At 43.9% G+C, this 22,322-nt stretch overlaps 1 protein-coding gene across 2 annotated transcripts in view; it reads left to right on the top strand.

The window, feature by feature from the left end:
• ESRRB (estrogen related receptor beta) overlaps nucleotides 1-22,322 on the top strand; it is a 126,450-nt gene that overhangs the window by 17,435 nt on the left and 86,693 nt on the right. The window lies entirely within an intron of this gene.

Genomic DNA, 22,322 nt, shown 5'->3' with positions numbered 1-22,322 from the left:
CAATCAAAGCACAAAGCGGCCCCAAAAGCCTCTCTTTATGAGGGAGCTGAGTGGTGGCTGGGGACGTGGAGTGGTATAATTGCCTTCGCCACTGGCAGCAGTAAGCAGCCTGGCTAATTCATTATTGTAATAACTTTGCTTGTCCTTGGGGAGGGGGGGCTAGGGTGAGGAGGACTGAGCCTGGCAGTGCTAGCTGAGGACAGGGGGAAGGGGGAATCCAGCCAGAACTGAGGTAGAAGATGGGAAAAATTGGCAGGAAAGAAGAAACCTTTCAATATTTTTCTGCCTGCCTCCCCCCCTTAAATAAATTGAGGGTTAAATTAATTTGTGGCATGGTAGCCAGTGCTCCCTGAGCAAGACTGCCATGAGCACCCTCTGCTCTGCCCTTGTCATGGTCACAGAGAGGGATGTCTAGAAAGCCATGCAAACTGGCCTCAGGAATGCTGGGGAGGCTGGGGCTTGTAGGATTAGGAAAACTCAGGAGTTTCCTCTCAGCTCAGGTAGGAAAAGCTGACACTCAAGCATTGATAGAAGGCTGAATGACTGAGGTACCCACAGTTTGTGGCTTTCAGTGATTCACAAGAAGCCACTGATCCTTGTGTGGAGATTGAATGTTGTATATCTTCAGAAGAGTCCAGAGCTGACAAATTGTATAGCGAGCTTTGTTCTTATCTATCATCTCTTTAAAATACATTTAATGTATGTAAGACTTGCCTCTCTTTCTGTGGGCTGCAGATTTGTGTTTGCTGGAGCTCTGTTGGCTTTCAGGAGCCATCAAGGCTCTGCCCCTATGAACAGAGTGGTAAGCTGAGATGCCATGACTGACTGAGCTGCCAAAGGGAACAGGCAGAGGTGGTGAGGTGGTGCCTTCTTCCTCTTCCTTGAAGGGAAATGTCTGTGCTGTGGCACAGCAAATTTATTAGAATTTTGCTTTTGAAAAGTGTGCATATTTTAAGTAGGTAAGACCAGTCATATAATTTCAGACCTTCTGGTTCTTCTTTTATTTCTTTGTGCTTGTCTCAAATAAGTGTGGCAGGGTTTTGTTTATTCCATCTCACTGATGGGCCAGCTCCTTTTCTGAATTCCTTTGAACTGATACTGCTGTGTACATTCATGAAGCCTGTCCCTTTGAGATGGTCACCATTCATGTTTCTGCACTGAAGTGGCTGGTAATGAAGCTATGTGTTTTACTGTCAGAGTTTTTTTCATTGAAAATTATTATTTCTGACATAAAACATAACTAAAGAAACAGTGACATCAAAATGCAAGTGCCAAACATGCAAATTTGTGTGTGGCAGGAGCAGTTTAAAATTAAATCATGCCCTTGTGATAATTAGCCAACACTTAATTCTGGAGATATTTGTATTGTATTTGTGTTGTGGAGAGGGACATGAAGCAAGTCCTCAGCCTGAGGGTCATTTCAGTGATATGTAACAGATCCTTTGAGTCCCAAACAGTTTATCCACCTAAGATGCAAAATGTTTACTGGGAGGAGATGTTTTTGAAATAGTTGAGTAAGGCGATGGAGAATTAACAGCTATTTGGAGCAGAATTTATAGGTGTTGTTGTCCAGACTCTAGTGAGCAGTGATGTTTTCCCAGCTGCCTTATGCTACGTGCTGGCCTGCAGGTTTCTCCACTTCTCAAGCAGACGTTCAACCTCTTGGACACTGCAGCACACAGCCCAAGGAATTCCAGCAAGAACAAACTTCCTCTGCCTGATATCAGTGTCCATAGATGATGCTAATGTCCCAATGGAAAACACGCCTATTCATTTTTATTTTTCCATAATCAGTGCTGTAGTCCTGGTTGTGTTGTGCCTTTTGCTGTCTAATGTAAATACCATACAGGAAGGTACATTCAAATAGGCCAATGAATGCATACAATGAGACTTATGGGGGATTTCAATCACTTGCTCTGTGTCCTGTGCCATTTCTATGCTTCTGGATCCTTTTTGTCAAAGGATCATTTTAGTGGTGGAGGATGTGCACATCTCCTAGTTTGCCCAGTTAATAAGTTGCAGCAGTGGCAGCACATAGGATTGATACGAGCTCCTTTAGATAACTCTGCTAGGTAAGAAAATATCCCCCTTTGAACATTTGTGGGATTCTCCATCATGTGTTGTGTCCTACCCTTGCTTTGCATTGATCTCTCCAACCCATTTATAGTACTTTAACTGTGTGGAAAGTGTGGTAACCAAGAGTTAAAAACAGGAGTGGATAGATTCTTTGAATTAATTGTTTCCTTTCCTTGTGTTTCCATCTGCTTGGGAATGAGGATAATCTTGAATCCTGTTTCTGATGGTTTAAGATGATATGGATCCTAAGAGCTTTTGGTAGATAAACTGGGGAAAGGCAGTTCAAAGGGTCAAAAGACGGCTGACATGCAGCACATTGGCCTAAGTCTGATGGCATGCTAGGGTATGGACAAAGGTTGATGAATTGGAGTAACAATAAACATTTTAGTCCTGACTTCACTTTTAGTCTGAGACCCTCAATTGTTGCATTGTTAGCAATTGCTTGTGGAGAGGTAAGAAATTGTGGCAATGGGCATGAGAAGGAATATTAATGATCCAATTTCCAGCTGAGTTCCACTCCAAGGCCTCGCAGGGTGATGTGCATTTTTAATCATAACAAACCAGAATGAGAAGGAGCTGCTTGCAGCAAGGCAGGCCTGTGTGTGGAGCCACAGTGTGTGACACCATCTCAGACCCTTGCCTGCTGCTCAGGGGAGACACAAGCCTGCTCTGCTTGCTTGAGAGCCACCACAAACTAGGTTGGACTGTGACAGTAAAACCTGGATTACCACTAGAAGTGGAACCAAGGAAGAGGTATAGTAACTGTCTTGAATAGCCCAAAGCTCTTGACTGGAAGAAATCACTGAATTCAACTGGAACTTTGGGCCAAAATTGGCCCTGACTCAAAAGGGGCAGAAAAATAATCTCTGGATGCTAGACAGCATTGTGCTACAGCCATACTGAATTTCCTGCTAGCTATTTTTGCAGTCTTGATGGTTTCTATGATAGGGTCTTCTCACTTGTTCGTGTTTTTGGAAAGTGTTTTCTTTGACTTTTGAAGCCATGCAGTCTGCCTGAGCAATATTCCCAACAGTTGCTTTGATCTCTCAGATACACAGAATTTGGGGAAACCCTGGATGTTTTGTTTTCTTCTGAGGTGCTTTTCATTTCAAGCTTTCAGCTACAGACAGTTTTGCAATACTACCTTGGGAGCCCATCATCATAGTGTTCAAGTGACCAGCAGGAGTTGCTGATGAGGGATGTGCAGGCCTCCTTATCTGGGGATAAGTATTCTATGATCATTTAGCAGTGGGACATGCAGCTCTGTGCTTGATACATATTTGGGAATGTGGCAGCTGCATACCATAACTTACCTGCTTAGCTTCAAGCTCCACGTCTCAGGACAGCTCCCTCTTTACTTGTTCTTAATATTTTACTCTGTTTGGTGACTTTGTAACTTCTTTACCTTTAGGGCTAAATAGCTGGCAGTCACTTGCCCAGGGTTTTTAGCTCCACAGCTGTCTGTGTATGTGAGAATGTGGTGCAGAAGCACAGCAGAGGTGTCCGATACATCTCAGGGACAGAAGAAGCAGCAGCCTTGCTTTCTCAATACAGGAGTGTATTGTTTCAGTGCACGCTAAGCAGAACAGTCATTCCACCGAGCAGAAGGCAGGGGTGCCACACTCACTGCAGTACAGGAGTTATGGGAGAAAAAAACAGCTGTCTCACATCCCTTCAAGTGTATATTAAGGCCAGAAATTAGAACTGATTTTCCTCTTAGAGTTTTCAGAACCCATTCAGTTCTCTGTAGGGGAAAAGGGCTGAAGTACTTCATGCCCAGGCTTTGTAGCATCATGTTTTGGATATCTGGTGGAGAAAAGGTGTCTGGTGTTTGATATACAAGTAGTCTTGCTCATTATTTTCAAGTAAACAAGATGAATGCTAAAAAGATATGGGAAAACTCCTGTCCTGCTTTTTATGCCATTAAACTGAGAGCTAGCATTCTCTGGGACGGTCTGTGCTGATGCAGCTATCTGTATTATGCAAGAAAGGGTTAGAGAATCGCTGCAGAAAGATGGAATGCTTTCTTTCATAGGACAAGTTTCTGAAAGAACACACACACCCCTGCAAAATACAGACCAGCCAGGCCACTAGGGCCTGCCACAGTGCCAGAGAAAATGCCAGCAGCTTTAAACTTCTGTTTCACTAAGGAATAAATGTTACATGATTTGTGCACGAGGGAGGGAATTCACTGAAGTGGTTGAGGAGGGGATGGGAGGAGGTGCCTTTCACCATGTAGTAGATGTTGCCTCTGGCACGAGTGCAGGACAGTGAGCAGTTTATACATGTTGTGTTCATGCAGCAAGTCTGGCCCTGAGAGAGGCACCTTTCCACTTGGCAAAGCTGCCTTGCTGCTGCTGGACACTCAAACAGCTAATATGCCTCCTTCACAAAAGGCTCTGGCTTTTTAAATGTTTAAACCTGCAATTCTCTTGGGCAATGGTCCCCTCCTGGCAGAGGGAGGGGGCTGCCAAATGGGTATAGTTTACTGTGATTTTAAAAATCTTTTGGAGGGAAGATGGATTCCATTTGCTGAGATAGGTGTTTATTGCCTAGGCAAAACTCCCAGTGTATTTACAGCAGCTCTGCAAGCTCTGTGTGTGTGGTAGGTGTGTGTGTGTGCATGTACATGCTTGTGTATGCCTTTATTTCCATGCTCCGGCTGCCTGCCTCTGATTTAAGGGCAGGTTTTATTCCCCAGCTGCCTCAGGGCTCCTCTTTTCTGATTGCATTAAAGTCTCCGTAATTCTCCCCTCATTAATGATTGGCATATTTTTACCTCTCACTAAAGGAGCTTGGAGGCAACTCCCGTGGGGCCCTGCTCGCCAAATGAAACAATTTCATCCTGCTCCAGAAACGCATTAAAAAGGGTTTGTCAGGATCTTATCGCTAGTTAGGGAAAGCTAATCAAATTACTTCTATTTATTAGCTGCTGCAGCAATGTGTCATTCCATCAAGCACAGGTAGTGGGACAGGCAGGGACTGCGTGCTGAGCTCTGTGCATCCAGCACTGCTGCCTTGATCTGCACAACAGCGTCTCTTGCCAGGGGAGGCTGAGGGCCAAGAGAAGCTGTGAACTTCCCAGTGACAGTGCTTCTGCCACCATTGCCGTGGGACCTCTCATCTGCTGCCCCTCTTTGTTCGTCTTTTCCAATGGACTCCCCAAAACCCCTTAGTAGTGGCATTCCTGAGCTTTTAACATTGAGTCCACTGCTTCTGTATTTGCCTGATCGCTTCCTGCTGTTGCTGATTTTATTTTGCTATTATTTGTTTTGAGATGGTTTGGGGTTTTTGGCAAGTTTAATTCAGCGGTAAACCAGTCCAGGAATGATTTGTTCCTTTTCCTTGAACCTGGCATGACAAGGAGAACAGTGGGGAGAGATTATGGCAATTGTAACAGAAATAAATATTTTTTTACTTCATGAGGCTTTAATGAAATATATTTTTCTCAAGCTTTCTTTTTCATTCTTTTTCATTCTTTTTTTCTTTCTTTCTTTTTCTTTCTTTTTTCCTTTTCTCCTCCTTTTTTCTTTTTTCTTCTTTTTTCCCAGTACATGTGGTCTGTAAAAGTAATTACAATTGAGGAAATGGAAAAGAAAGTGACTGAGTCTGTTGAATAAACTGCATACAAGGACTTAGATGAGACTCTGAAAAGAGAGCCAACTATTGCTGGACTGTTGCTGATTGCATGAAGAGTAGTGGTTTGTGAGGCAAGAGGTGTGAATCAGAATAAAGCTCACTCTTTTATTGATTTCACATGTGGAATGTGCATGTCCTTCATGCACATACACTGTGCGCTTGTATTTGCAAGCATGTATGCACTCTCACTCTTGCACGTGATCTGAATTCCGAAGGTACTGTACCTCCTGTGGGCTTGCTGCTGTCTCAGAAGGGATGTGGAGGCAGGTGCCTCACATGTGCTTTCAAACTTTGGAAAGTATAGATCTGCTCCACCTTTTTACTATTCCTTTCATCTTCAACCTAAGAGCAAGGAAATCTCTGGTGTTTGAGATAAACATGAATTGGACAGTGAAAATGGCTCGTTTCCAGGTAAAGCCGATCTCACATTAAAAAATTCCCGCATGAATAAAACCATGTAGCGGATATATTTGCATGAAGTGAAGTGTGTCTAAATATAGTTATAGTGACTCACAATGACGATATTGCTGTGCGCGTGTGTAAACCTTTGCTGTTTTATTTTGTGCACACCAACATTTTCCCTCTGGCACAAAATCCTGGGACAGCAGTGAAACCACAGCCTTCTCATGTAAAAGCAGACATGTAAACCCACCGGTGTGCACACTGTGTGCGCTGCTGGTTTTGCTTAGGGAAGGTCTGTGCTGGCCCTCAGGATTTCGCAGTTGTATGCAACACCACAGATGTTTGCACAGAACTGATGGAGTGCCTAGGGGTTTGACAGGGTTCTGGCACTGCAAGCAGCGATTCCTGGCGTGGTGGGGGGCAGGCAAGTGCCCCAGCTATTATACCAGCGGATTCACGGTATGGTGGGAGCGGCTGCCGAGCTGTGGGGCCCTCAGCGTGTTCCCGGGAGCGGCGGTGTAGCGGGATCGGGAGGGCCCGGCCCCATCAGCCCCATGCAGCGGGCCACGCTCCGGCATCCTCGTTATCCACACAGTTCAAAAGGCAGTCCTGAGCGGAGCAGCACGCTCCACAAAAGGCTCTATCGATTGGGCTGTCGGAGCATTTCCCGGGGTCCTTTATATCTCTTTGCCTCTTCGTCAGTAATGAAGAGGCCGAGCGCAGAGAGAGTCAGCAGACTCCAGCAGCTGGGATTTCTTCATCTTCTCATCAGGATTTTAATTAGACACGTCCGAGAGGGCAGCACCGTGTGAGGGCAGGCGGGAGCTTTATCAAGCAGGCCACTTCTTTAATTACTGTTTACTGACAGATAACAAGGGAGGGGGGAGGTGGCAGCAGATTGTTGTGGGGGGAAGCAGGGAAAGGACGGCAGTCCCCAGAGTGTGCGCTCAGCCAAGAAGGCCTCTGCTAGGGACCGAATGGAAATTGTTCTGCTCTCCCCACCCTGACATGCTGTTTACCTGTTGCCAGAGTGGGAAAGGTTCCCCTTGCCCCTTTCCTAGAGGGCGGAAGATAGATCTGAAAGGTGTTAAGGACTAGAGGCCCAAGGAATGAAACATACATTTGGTTAGAGAAAAATGAGAGAACTGACTCTTCTAAGCTACTAGGATCCTCACCTGACTGGTCCTGTGCCTTCCCAGGCCTGGGCTTCCCTGTGGATTTTCTGGCACTGCACAGTAGGAATCAAAATTATTTTCTTCTCTTTCTGTCTGGAACTGTCAGCCCTCCTCCCTCCCACTACCCTCATGGCTGTTTTGTCTGAAATACACCTTCTTCTGTCTTTCCATGTGTCTTCAGCACTGGCGGTATGAGGGCAGTCTGCTCTGTGGTTGCTTCTGACATGGCCTTGATCCCTGCTGTCTTTTGGGCCAATTCAGCACCTGGTATGAATACTAGCTTCAGCCAATTCTCTTCTGTTTGGCCCCAGAATACACATACCCCTCCCATCTTCTGTCTCCTTCCCCTTAAGGTGTTTTTTGGTCATCATTTGTATCCCGGCTGCTGTGTCCTGCTGGATCACAGCCCTGTTTTCAGTTTCATGGAGCTACCTTCTGATTGTTTTGTGTTATGACAGGGAATGGTGTTCACAGTCCCCCCACAGAGCAAGAGGCTGGGTAGATCACTGCTCCCTGGCTCAACCAGCCCCTTGGGACAGACAGTGCCTGTAGTGGAGTGCAGCAGCTGCTGTCCACGAGAACAGTCCTATGGTGGACTAAACTCAGCAGAAATTTTCTCTGAAGATCATGCCACAGGCTTGGCTGCATTTTTATCCGCTCTAAGGCAGTCTGACACTTCCAAAATACTGTTGCCATCCCAAAATGGAAGATGGCATGTGCCAGACCTTGGTTTCCATTGTTGCCAATAAACTCCCACTGCTCTGAGCAGAACAAGATCTGGAGGATGTGCTTGGGATCAGCAAGGACTTGGTAATTGGACTGTTGTTCTTTCATTTTGCTACGCAGTAGCGAGCAGATTATAGAGCCCACACATTATAGATTTCCTGTCATCCCTCATGAATCAAGCTCCACCGTCTTATTTACTGTCGGCCAAGGCCTGTGAATAACATCACCCAGGGATATGCTCCCCAGCAGTTGTGCAAACACACAGTGCAGAACCATTGCTTGTGCCTTTGGGCTGCCAGCTCGCCTTCCCCCACCACAACACCTATGGCAGAGTAGGGTCCTCTGCTTCCTGTCTTCATGGAATGGCTCCTGCTGCCCTGGGAGCTCACAGGCTGTGACACTGGAGGCAAACTTGTGTTATCTAATTAATATTAAATCCCACATTTTTAAGTTTATGACATTTCTGGTCACAGTTCTGGCCATTGTGTACACTCATACTTAGGTGCACCAAGGATGTGGACTTCCAGTTTCCAGGGAACTGTTGTATATTGCATCTGTCTGGTTTGTACTCACAGCACTGGATGTAAGGACACAGGAACAGCTCTCAGCCTCATCAAAGACTGCTAAGAGATTCTGCTGCTCTACATAGAGAATGTAACATATGATAGACTTGATTTATCAGAATATATCTTCTCAAGTTTCCCAAAACTCCAGATCAAGATTTTGGAAATGTGTGAGAAATTGAATTCAGGTGGGAGATAGGCCTCAGTGAAGGACTGAGGCTCTCACATTTCCCACCCCTCTACCTTTTTTGTTTTTATTTTTAACTACAGTGAGTTTCCCAGGAGGTGAGGAGAAATTTGGTTTGTCTACTGCAAGCCAGCAGGCCAGTTGCAACGTAGTGTCTTGTTCTGGATGTTCCTATAAACTCTCTGGCCTTCCAAGTGATAAAATTGGATGCCCAGGAATTAAGTTAAAGGGACTGAAGTGCTAATTTGTTTCTGTTGGGCAGGTTAGTATTTCTGTCTTGGAAATCTAGATGTTAAGCAAGATCTGGGGAATGAGTCTTCAAATAGTAAGAGGCTTTGTCCAAGAGGAAGTGATTAAAGTCATTTGCTATGTCTGATGTTGACAGAGGTGAAAGTAAATGGGCTTTGATTGCAATGTGGGAGATTTCAGTTTGATGTTAGAAACTGATGCTGATACAGAAGCATTAGAACAGACTGTCTGAGAGAGGATAAAATTTTTGTCAGATGTTTTTCTAGCCTGTTTTGAAAGAATAAGACTGATATAGCATTATCCATTGGGATGGAAGGATGCACCTCACATCTGACCTGGTCCTAGCCCTCTTTTTTGTAACTGTGAGTTGTTAAGACATGTATGACCAGCCGATGCAAGCTTGAGATGTGTGCAGGTGCCTATATCAAATAAGCACAAGCATCTGTAAGGTACCAGGATAGTTTACAAAGGAGTACGAGTGCTCCACATTCCTTCAAAGGCCTGCCATCCAAATGCTGATATTTCCAACCAGGTAAGTCTTCAAAAGAGATGGCAGCAGCACTCTTTCTTGCTTAACCAACTTCCTTAGTTTTTGTCTTTGTTTCCACTGCTTCATACAACAGACAGACTAGTAGCACCATCTTTTTTCTTTGCTGGTTCATCCAGTGGGGTTTCATTTCAGTTATTCATACCACTGCCACTCTCCATTATTTGTGGAAATTTTTGCAGAAATTATTATCCAAAACAGCACTTTTTATATTTGAAAGAAAACATCCTTCCTTCCATTTAGAAACAAATCAAGAAGATTCCTCTTTGCTAAGCTCTAAATCAGCTAGTGTCCATAAGTGGGGCCACCAAACAGGAATGGAAAGACAGTGCAAGGGGGTCTGGGCAAAAAGGAGAGGAGGGGAAGCAGTTGATGAAGAACAGGCTAAGGCTGTGGAGTGTGGGGGAATAGTGTTTGGAAGGGTGAGATGAGGGCAAAGGAAAGGCTTAGCATGGGAAGGCAGAGACAGTGAGGAGAAGAAAGTGGGCTGGGGTGGGCTAGAGAGGAGAGAGGCATGACTTGGATTGAATGGTTGGAGGAGCCTCTGCATCATGACTTCTCAGCTGTCACCAGGGTCTGAAATTCATTCAGTGTTTCATGCTCCTCATGACAGTTTTCACAAAGGAGGATGGGCTACCTTTGTTTACTCTGTTATCTTGGTTGTAGTGGCCCAAGTGAAGGATTCATCCCTTCTGATTATCCACAAAAGTGTCATTTTGATGCTTCCTGACAGAATTTCTTTGCTGTAAAAGTAACAGCAAACTCTAAAAATGGCTTTTAAAATGGTACTAATGCAAAAACTGGACAATGGAAAACGACCAGTTATCCTCTTCAAGCACTTCTGCCTCCCTGACTGTGTGTCTTACACAACTCGTGTTTGAGCTACATCACTGTGTGCTGTTTCCTTCGCAGGACCCCTGCCTCATTCACTGCATGTGATGGACCTGCTCTGAGGTAAATCAGAGTTACACAGTGAAGGACACCATCTGTAGGACCCCTGCCTCATTTGTCAGGTGTGTATTGAGTGAGACAAGGGACTGCAGGAGAGAAAGGGAAGCTTTTACAGCTGAGGCAGTGAAATTCTGACCTGACAGTTGACTTCTTTTCTGTACGTGACCATTTATATATGATAGTTTTTGGGGTTTTTTGAAGCAGTTGCTATTCCAGGGGTTGTTTAATTGTGTGTTCCTTATTTTATAGGGGACCTTTTGGTCCCAAAGGGCCTGCTTTACAGAAACACTGAGTGCTTAAAGCTGGTAATTAACTGAATGAGAATCCACTAAACCCAAGGTCCTATATAAGCACGGATCAGTCAGGCTGTTGGTGTCTTGGAGTAGGCACTCAGAAAACAGATATGTTTTAACACCATGTTCAGTCATTCATCCATAAAATGGGAATAAAAATACCCTCTCCTCTCACAGAGGTATGTGGAAATAAATGATCTTGGGGTAGTGAAGCTCTTGGACAGTATAATGTCAAACCCATAGAAAAACACATAAGGAAATTAATAAATCTCTAGAGCCAGGTTTGAATATATATGCAGTAAATAAGGCCTGGGGCCACACCCTGAACAATGAGCAGAAACCAGCATCTCAAGCAGCTGCTCATTACATAGGAAAAATCCCTTCTGAGTGCAGTCTGAGATGAGGTACTGTGAAAAAAATATCCTGTAATTATGGACTCTAAAATAATACTCTGTACTTGAGGCTTAAGAGTATTTTTCACAAGTAAACACAATTGTGGTTTTTCTTAACTCTTGACTTCACTTGTAGTCTGCTCTATTTAACACAGTTTTTGTTTCCTGAGTCTTGTCAGGCTATACAGATCTATGAGTTTAAGATCATTTTGTCCCAGCCTCTCCATTTGGATTAAGTGCTGCCATTTCATGTAGTTGCAGGTCAACTAAATGCAGGAAGTTAAAACCCGCTCATTTCTATATTATGTATTCCACGTGTTGTAATCTCCACTGAGGTGCAGATTTGTGTGAGTGAGAAAGGCAGATCTGATCCTGTAGTTTGCCATCATGAGCAAAACTGACACCCAGGTGCTCTTGTTCTTAACAGTGAAGGAATTTGGGATATTTCAGAACTTACAGCCTACTAACAGTAATTAAAACAATAAGTTCCCCAGCAGCAATATGCAAGAGGACAATGTCACTAGGGCTAGGAAATTTCTTTAGAAGTCTTTGCTGTCACGTGTGCAGGAAGAATGGCAAAGCTTAGGGAATTGCTGAAAGTATGCAGAAATACAATATTCAAAGTACATAATTTTAAATGACCACAATTTTGATGACTGCTTATGTGCTTGTTTAGGAACAAATATAAGAGGGACATTTTACAAAGGTATGTAGCAATAAGACAAGGGGGAAATTGCTTCAAAGTGAAAGTGATTTCTTCCTAAAATCTAATTTCAAAGTGAAATTAGATTTTAGGAAGAAATTTTTACTGTGAGGGTGGTGAGGCACTGGAACAGGTTGCCCAGAGAAGTTGTGGCTGCCTCATCCTTGGAATGGATGGGGCTTGAAGCCACTTGGTCTAATGGAATGTGTCCCTGTCCATAGCGGGGGGTTGGAATTAAGTGATCTTCAAGGTCCTTTCCATCCCAAACCATTCTTTGATTCTATGAAGTGTGTAGTGACTGTAATGCAGAAGTGTTAAACTGTATCAAGTTGAGAAGTAAAAGGTTAATGGTGTTGGGATGAGAAGTGTACAAACCTAAAGTTGGTTAATCTTTCCATGCCATGTCTGATATTTGCTGTAATTTGAAGAGAGAATGTTACAAATGGTAGAGGAAGTAGACCTTTGTCATCTATCCCTGACATTTTGTTTGTAAGGATTAGAGTTGTCTATTGCAGGTGTCTAAGATGTTTAAAAATGTGCCATAAAATATTTTTCTCTTATATTTTCCCCCTTTTCTCCCTTATTAACTATCTCAAATACTTGAAGAAATCATTGGCCTATTTAAGCTGTAGAATGTGATGCTTCTCTCAAGGATGATTAGTATTGCTGTTGGCTGGTTTATGACTTGGAAAGCACTGGTTCCCACATGTGCTACAGATGATGGTTCATTCAGGAAATAAAGTAAGCCAAACCTATCAAACATATTTTAACCTGTGTAAGAGACTGAATGAGTGTCATTTGCAGTGGTTTAACTGCTCAGTGTTAACAGTTTCATTAGATAAATGTATTGTTTGGTTTAAAGACAACACACAAAAAAGTGATGCCAGGGTACCCAAGTGCAGGAGCTCTCACAAAAATCCCCTTAGGCAGGGCCTGGCATTTAGTGGCAAAAGGAGAGCAAAGAACAATTTAAAAAATATAACAATCTGTTCTTGTAGGGGTCAGACAGCAAGAGGCAGCACATGTGCTGGGTGGGAGCCATCAATGAGAGCTGGTTTCCCCATGGGATATACAGACCTGGACTATCAAAGTAAGCTGGGGCTGGGACAAACAGATGTTATGCCAGACACGTCAGCAGAGCTAGTCTGTTTTGCATAGGTGTCTGATCTTACTTGGCATGCTTTAAGCTCTCTTCTAAATCTCAGGGTGGACTATAACCATTATGATTTCATCCTAACTGCTCTGTTCTCCACATATGATGCAACTCTTGGGTATTACTTTTAACCTATGCAAGCAGGAACTGAGGCACAGGGTGGTGTGCTGCCAGATGCACAGCTCATGAATGTACAACCCCAGTCACACTCCTCTGCTTCCCTTCAGTGGGAGAAGGAGGGAGCCTGTGGGTCACTGCATTACCAAAGTAAGCAGTCTTTGCCTACAGGTGTTTTATTGATAGAGTTAGGCAGTGTTAGTGCCCCCAAACTGATGTTTTAAAACACCATCCTGAAGCATCCCTGCACAACAGGCACTCTGCTCTCTGGAAAACTAGCTTAGGACAGAGTGGGGTAAATGAACCTGAACATAAGGGCTAGTGGCCCTCACACCATTGCGGCAGTGCAGGCACAGGTCAGACCTTCATTTGCAAAAACTGTTTGACCAGAGGCTATGATCCTAACCTTGCCCAGGGGCAGGAAGTTGGAGTCTCACTCTTACAGACCTGCCAAGCAGAAAGTGTTTATTTCCTGCTCTGGATCCACGATCCAGGAGGAATGAATAAAAGTGATTTAATCTTCAGTGTGAGGAAAATCACCTGACTGAGCAGGACACAGAGGACAAATGGGATGGGGGGCCTTAGCTTGCCTGGCCTGGAGGGATGGGAAAACAGAAGTGAGACACAGGATTGGAATCGCTAATTGTTATTTATTATTAATTTTCTAATTTCTCCCTTGCTCAGATTCCACGACTGCTGGAAGTCAGGGCTCCTCTGGCTGTCTGGGTGCATCTGTGACATTGACTCTGTCTTTGAGATGGGGAGCACCCTCTGGTGGTTAAGGATAATCTGACATTTCCTGGGATGGGCGCCCATCATCCCTACAAGCTGCCAGTTAAGGTGGACGCGAGGCAATGCCGGCATACTGTCCCTGTTGGGAAGGGTGTTTGGGGTGCAGATATTCACTCTGACTCGCTAGCCCAGGAATCTGATTCTCAGGAACCATTTTAGGGCAGTGAAAAGCGTGTAAGGTGTGTTTGTTTGTTCTCCCTACCATGCTGTTGTGTAAAAGCCCACTTATATACCCCTCTTGCTTTCTCCCAATGAGAGGGCAAGTAAAATTCAATTTACTTCATTAATTCCCAGTGGGCACAACATCCTGCCCTGACTTTCTCTCTAGGGACTGTGGTTTCCTGCCTGGGCTCTTGCTCCTGTCTCCCAGAAGCTCTAGGCTTGCACTCAGAGCTTTCCATGGCCCATCTCTGGCTGGATTTGCTCTGCCTGGAGTGCTAAAGCCAGGACAGTACAGTCCCTTGCAGGGAACAGAGGAATTCAGCTCAGGTTTCCCTTCTCCTCCCCTAAGTGGATTAACAGGCTGACGGGATGTCTCTGCCTGCCTGCCTCAATCTTCATTAGCTAACGTGTTTGGCCAGCCGCAGTCACATCCTGGGCCGGAGAGCTGTTTGACACGAGGGGATTCTGGCCCCAGCCTCTCCCAAAGGCTGTGGCATCTTCTGAGAGGTTTTTCTTCACAACAGGGCTCTGTGGGCTGCCCTGGATGGCAGGGACAGGGGGCAGGAGTGCTGCCAGATGTAGATTATTGCTCTGTCCACAGCTCTCTTTACAAGAACTAATCTGCATCCTCTGCTGGCTGCAACCCTGCACCTCTGTGTAATGCATGTGCTGCATGAGCAGCAGAAAACATTCCAAAGCAGCACCACCCACATGTGCTTTCTTTTTCTTTTTCCCTCCTGTTTCCCAGGCAAGGGAGGATCCTGAATATGCCGGGATGTCTCTGAAACTTTTGTTACCTGGCTGTCACTTCTGGATGCTCTTTCTTGGGTGCTTGTAGGCAGTCAATTTGAATGCAGTATTTCCTAACAGGCTGTGTGCAAGAAAGTGGCCTTACCTCCCCAGCTACTCCTTCCTGTTGCTTTGTAGTAGTCACTAATGGGTGTTGCACTCTTGGACAGGCAGTCATTTATTCCACCAGTGCTGTTGTTTCCTCAATTCAGAGAATATCTTTTCTACACAAGTAAGATGTACACTTTAAATTGCATTGATTTTGGAACAATCCATTTAAACTACTGAAAATCCCAGTTGTGAATGCTCTCCTGCCAGTTTGAGGATGTTTCATTTTTGCTCATTGGTTGTCTAAACAGATTAAGTTTCGATAGTAATGAGTGCCTCTTGCACTAGCTTAAGTTAATCTATTTCAAATTGTACCTTGAATTATACTGTGGTAACGTTCTCATGCAAAGAAAGCCTGAAATGAGAGGAGGTGAACACTGGGCATCACTAATACTATCAGGGGCTGCCTGTGCAGCAACAGGGAGGGAAATGTTCCTCTTCTGGTTTTGTAATCTGACCATTGTGGCAGGGAAAGTTGGTGTGCCAACCTGAAAGCAAGGTCAAGTGACCAGGAACAGAATCAAAATGGATTTTTTTTTTTTTATTTTAGCAAGTTGGAAGGGAAATAAAAACGGCATATGAGCATGAAAGGGTAAAGGACACTACAACTCTGAAGGATTTTAGAACCTAAAGCTGTATTTAGCAAACTAAGGGATTAATTGAATTTCCTAAACAACATATGTTAAAGCACACAAATTAAAAACCCCAGCCCTTATGAACTAGAAGTGTATTTGGTTTGGCCCTGCAAAGCCACAAGTCAATGGTCGAAGCAGAACAGCTCCCTGGAGAGCCCTAGCTTGGAGAGGCTTGCTGGTTCCAGCTCCCTGGGGGATGCAGCCATCTCTGGAGCACTCCCCTCTCAGGGCTATGTAGCTGTCAGTGCTTAATGATGTGCTTCCCAGAGTGGGAAACAAAGGTTACACAACTCTAAAAACATAACCTGTCTCTCAATGGGCAGCAGAAGAATTTTCCTTTGAAAGGCCAAGTAAGACTTGTTTTATTGAAAGATCCCTTTTTTACTGCCCTTTGTTTGGAGGAATATAAACGGTAAGGACAAATCTGGTTTAATAAATTTACAAGTAGCAGAAATCTCTTTAAGTGTGGGGAGGAGCAGACTGGGGAGGAGGCAGTTAGGACTTGCTGAAATACCCTCATGGTTAGATTTTGTGCTTTTTTGATGTTGAGGTTGCCTTGGATCACTGATCTTAATGAAGATGATACTGTCTTGCTCTTCAGTCCTTTCCTTTTCAAAGGTTTCCCAAAGCATAATGAGTTATTTTGCCACCACAACTGCCTTTGCAGTAGCTTTAATGGCACAAAACAATGTATTGATTTGAGACCAGAGCTGAGGAAAAGCATCACTGGTGTGGAGTAATGCAAGATATACTAGCAGAGGCCGGGCAGAAATAAACTGGATAGTTGAATGAGATGTGTCTAAAGCAGTAGATTGCCATCTGCTCCTACCCTTTTCGTCTCAGTCTCTGGCATTTCATCAGTAATGAATTGCAGGCAGACATGAATTGACACATTGCAGGCTGTACCTCTCTCATAATCTGTTCAATCCCCATTAGTGACTCTCCTGCAACACTAGTTCTGCAACATCTTCTAGTGAAAGACTCTGGCAGTGGTTGGTAGCTTCCACCCCTTGTACCTGTCTCTGACCCTCTGACCAAGGCCAGAACAAGAAGATAGTTACCAGATCTGGCTGACTGGGCAGATCTGTCTGTCTCTACAACTTTTTTTAGTTTGTTAGGAAGGGTCATCTCTGAATGCTGAAGTGTGTTCTTTTAGGGAGCAGTTGATAGAAGACTATCAACTGTGATTTTAGGGAATAACTCCTCCTCATCCTCCAGTTTTAGGAAACAGTAAGAAATTGCATTGAGAAAGACAATACTGCATCTTGAAAAGGAATTCTTAATACCATATCAATAACTCTCTATTTCCATGCTGACCTTTTTCAGTTCACATATTTCTTCATGTTTACTCCGCTAGTCTTTCCCTCCCCTTAAGTTTAAAATGTTTAGGTGAGCTTTGGATATAGACTAGACTGACATGCTTTCTGTGCAGTTAGAATCTGGTTGCATGTAACTTCAGGGTTGCTTTCTCAGATGTGGATTGAATTGAGAATGTCTGTTGGGAGTTTCGGGTCTTGGTTTTCTCATTGGAGGTCCTTCCATCAGGCAGGTCTGTTAAATGCTTGCTGGGTCCCTAGAGACACTTGATCTGTGTTTAAAGGGAAGCAGCTGAACCACAAGAAGAGAGAAATGTCTGTGTACTCAAGCACTATTGCACTAAAGAGGTCTTGCTGAAAGCTGTGCAAAGCCTGCATGGCAGTCTGGGTGCCTGGGGCTCTCCATGTGCTTCATCCCAGCAGAGATCTGTGTGATGCTCTTGCTTGCCTTTCCTGCTCTGAGAAGGATAAGTTGATGGCTCCAGGATGCTTTGAGCATGAACTGTGTTTAACTCTCCTGAGGCCCAGACCAGGAAAATCTCTGGAGGACTCCAAGCAGCACCTGCCTTCTGCTCCCCACTCCTCTTAAAGCTTCCCCAGTGGAGAGATCCGCTCAGGGAGAGCAGGAAGTCCATAAATAAATAATTCCCTCTGTCTCTCCTGATCAGCCCCAGCAGCTGTGATTGCTCCTGAATGCCTAGGTTGCTTTCTTCTTAATGGCTTTTAAACCAATTTTGCCCTCATCTGATGACCCAGCTTCTCATCCTAGTTTTAGAGGAACAATTTCTTCTTTTAGAGAGAGGGGTTTGGGGGATATTTATGTTGTGTCAAGGGTTTTGGCTGGGTGAAATATTATAGCAGTGCCAGCAAAGCCACAGTTCTCTGGTTCTCTCAGGCTGTCCCATACTTTATTTTGAGAAATCTCTACAGGACACCTCCAAGGGTATTGCAGATAGCATTGACCCTTGCTTGAGAGCACTGGACACCTGTGATGTTCACAGACATCCCACAAACATTTGATAACTCTTACGTCATTCTTAAGACACTATATTTTTGGTATGTGTTTTACTGTTGGGAGAGGTAATCACTGAGACATCTGAGTGCTTATCCTTTGCTCCACAGTGTGTAGGCAGAAGTCTGGGAACATAAATTAGGAGTGTAAGCTCTCACTTTTCAGTTCAGCTGACTTACAGCATCTCATTAATGGGCATTTGACAGCTTGACAAATATTTAGACCTTATATTGTTGCTTTTGGACCTTGTGTGTATGAACTGTAGTAGATTAAAAAAAAGTGCTCCTTAAATAGCAAGAGGATAGTCAAATCTAAATGTTGTTGGTTTGTATCCTAGTGCAGCCCTTGGAGATACTTATTGCTCCTCTGATGGGTGTGATCTAGGTTTGGCTGTAGAGAAGTATTAGCACTACCTCCACCAGCAGAACCTACCTGCCTGGCAGTAGGACACGCAAGGCATGCTCTGAGCACCCTTACAGTGCTGGCCAGCTGTCCTGTGGGGTGTGTACCAGCACAGCTGTGTCTGTTGCAGGCTGATGACCCTCATCCCCACAGTGCCTTTGGAAGAGGCACTGCTCTGTCTGGGGGGAAGGCAGCTGCCCTGCCTATGGTTACAGGGCCAAATGGGCAGATTCAGTGCCCAAATGGTTGATGGCTAAAAACTCGTGCTTTTTGCTGGTGTTAGCATCCCCCTTGACCGTCACTTTAGTGAGTATCCTCATGAAATGAGCCGCTAGAAAAAAAGTAGCATCTCAAGGTGGTATTGTTGCCTAGAACCTTCTATTTCATTAGCAAGGCAGGGCCCGCTGGGTGCTGCACCATCAGTGGTTAAGTGGACCTCTGTATCTGAAGCAGTGACACTCTTTCCCATTGTCTTCCTTTTCTTCTGTTTCTGTCTAACTTCTTGCTACTCTGGAAAAGCAATGGGTTTAACAAAGAAAGTGCTGTCCCCAGACTGTATGGTTGACAGGACAAACCTGGTAGCAACAACTTCTGGAAGTTACATCACAAAAGCCTAACATTACTGGGTTGCTGACTGCAGTGGTTATGAAATACTGCCAAATGTTGAGGATCTAAAAGATGAGTTGAGCGCTTCTGTGTTCAGCTGACTGGAAATGTTTAATGGAAGATTGCTATGTTCAACAGAGGAACACAGAGGGGAGGCACTGGTAGTTGTTGATCACCAGGAAAATAAAGGTGTTTGAGAGATTAGCAAAAGACCAATACTGAATTTTCTTTTGTAAGCAATGTGGAGACCAAGAGGACCTGTTGCTAGGAGGCTGCAGCACCAAAGTCACCCTCCAACCACATGGGACTGAGATTTGAGTTTGCCTTAACAATGAAAGAGAAAAGTAATCCTTTCTACTGCTGCCATAGGAACAGTGAAGCTGGCAACATGTGACTATGAATGATGAAGGTATTTTTGCTGAAATCCAGTGACACATGTTCAGGTCTGTCAGGAGAAGATTTTACTACTGCTCACAACTGCCTCTGTCCTGGGATCTCTGAGAAATTTTAAGACTTATAACTCATTCAACAAGAGCTTTTCAAAGATGTCCAGGGGCTTGTACTTCAACACATTGAGAAAGATTGCTGTCTTTTGGAATACATAGAGCAGCACAACAGAATTAGAACAGAGCTGGTGAAACTTCTCCTTTCCTTTGCAAAGAAGAGCTTTTTTATCTGGTAACCAGCATCTGTCTCTTCATGACTGGCTACTCTCTCAACACTGTATGTTCATATATTGTGTAGGTATGGTCCTGAGTTGCACTGCCTCTTCTAAGTGATGCTTTGTAGTATAAGCAAGGATTATTCTTCTTGTTATTTTTTCTCTTTATTTTTGAAAATGTACTGCAAAAACTTGATCATTCATGGTGTGTAGGCATAGTGTTTGAATGTTAATGTGTTGTAGACAGAACAGTGGTTTCCTAATGCACTTGACTTGAAGGTCTGAGTGCAATGCAGATATGTAACTCATGATGGTACTTAAAAGTATCTTAAGCTTGGGATGGGGTTTGTTGGCAAAGCTATCTAATCAAATAATCTGCCACAGCAATTTGCTTTTGTCCAACAAGTGAAATAAATGTTATTCAAGTAATAAATAAACTCAAGAGGGAGCTGTGTAAAAAATCTGCATAGTTCTTCAAGCACTCAAGTTAGTACAGAACAAATTTTAAAAAAGGTTATGTACTTAACTGAGCTGTCTGGAGATTCAGAGCAGAGGAGAGTTGAGGTTGTTGTGCTGCTGATACAGCATATCAGAATGAAGCTGGCCTTCATGTGTGGTTCTAGCCAAAACCTGTAGTCCATTACTATTAGAAACTGGAGTATTCTGAGGCTGGAAATGATGACCAGAAGAGCAATCCTGATCATCTGATATCTCTGCTTTTTCCAGACAGAAACTATATCAAGTTTGCTAATGTCACTTGGGACCTGCAGATTCATCTCACTGTTAAATGTTTTTGTATAGATCCACTGTTGGTGAGCTCCTCTGTATTTGGCCTGACTGACCTGGTGAAGTCAATAGTCTTCTATCAACTGTGCCCAGATGAGGCCAGATGGAGGTTCCTGAAGGGAAAGGAAGGTCTTTCTCCTTGCTTTCTTCATCCCTTACACCCTGGGAAGAAAAGCCCTTTCACTGCTTTTCTTCTTTATAACAGCCTACCTCATGTTCTAAAATAACTCTGTTACCTACCCAGAGAACCCAGCTAAGAGGAACCTGCACACTTACCCACTGTTTTTTGTCACATCATTGTATTCAAACTGCAGCCACCTCATTGCTGTGGCTGGGAAATAAGTTATCTTGCATGTGTTTACATCACAGACTTGGAAAAATTACCCTTTGCCCTCACTGCCTGACCCTCAGTAGGTATACTTTCTTACCACTAGTAACTCTGAAAAATGTTGGTTCTTTAAGCCCCCCTCCTTTTCTGGGTTGAGACGCTCGACACTATCAATGCAGGTGCCAAAAGTGTTTTCATTTTTGGCATGCAGCATAAGAGTAAATAACCATTATTTCTACTGACAAGACAGGCATTTCTTTTGATTGGTCCAGTGAGTAAGCTGGTACTTTGAATATTAGGGTCCTAGGGTGATGAGAATGGATGGGCTTGGAGTGCATGGGCTTGGAGAGGAAACCAGTGAATCATCTCCCCAAATCAGAGCAATGAACAAGCACCCCCTGTTCTACTGACCATCCTCCTTGGCCTTCTGCAATACCAGACTTAAAGCTAGTGTAATTTTAGGAAAGCTAAAGTTGAAAAGATGCTCTTTGGCTTTATGTCCCATCTGACAGGATGAACCACCATACTAAGAAGGCCACACTTGTGATGGAGGATTTGCAACAGCTAAACAGAGGTAAAGATTCCTTGATGCCTTGTGTTCTCTCCTTCCTCCTGGTAGCTGAGCAAATAGCTACTGCCCTGTGGACACCTAGGATCATGGAGGGAGAAGGATTAATTTCAGCTTTGCTGGAATTGAAAGAGTATAGGAAGTAGCAGTTACTGTGCTAGTAAATTATGTGTAGGTGTGAGTGTGAATAAAAATCCCTTTCCAGTCAAGGTCAAGGCCATGTTCTGCCTGACCACAGTAACCCAGCTGAGGATTAGTGTAACATATCATGGAAAAAAGATCACCAACAGATCCAAATTTGGAGCTGGATCACAGCTCTCTATTGAAATCTTCTACATCTACAAGCTCAACCTACCTCTCTAATTACCTGTCTTTTCTGAGGAAGGTTTCTGTCCACTTAGTTAAACAGTTAGGCAGAGACTGACTAAGGAGTAGGTTGCCAAAACATGAAGAAGATACACTGCTATGTTTCTGGGCAAGTAGGATAGAAGTTCTTATGAAATACCCCAGCTAACTGATGATGCAAGGAAGAGCAGAAGGCATAACCCCAGCTACATAATTTCCTCTCTTGCCTCTCTCTGTTTCTTATTACAAATTATTCCATAATCTGGAAAGAAATGTCTCTCTTCTGATTGTCTTTATTCTTTCCCATTTGGTAAAATACTCTGCACCTGCCTCTTTGATGCTCTGTTTTAATTTTACAAAAGTTAGATTTCCTTTGCTTGGTTTGTCTTTGTGTCTCTGCAGTGAACTTTCATTTAAGGTGTCAGCAGGAACATGGTCTGCTGTGGAAATGAGTCCTGCTATTAACACTGCAAAGACAAAAATGGGTATACAACCACACAAAACATCACTGGCCATAAATGAAAAAAAAAAAAAAAGTCATAAATGGTTATTAAAGGAAACCTTGACTTTTCCCTGGCAATGTAGAGACTATGTTTGTCTTAACTCAGGACTTCTAACAATGTTAGGAGCACTGTGTCA

The sequence above is a fragment of the Melospiza melodia genome, chromosome 6 (assembly GCF_035770615.1).
Source record: "Melospiza melodia melodia isolate bMelMel2 chromosome 6, bMelMel2.pri, whole genome shotgun sequence".
NCBI lineage: Eukaryota > Metazoa > Chordata > Aves > Passeriformes > Passerellidae > Melospiza > Melospiza melodia.
Note: the sequence above shows the minus strand (reverse complement) of the source record. Positions and strands in the feature narration are given on the sequence as shown.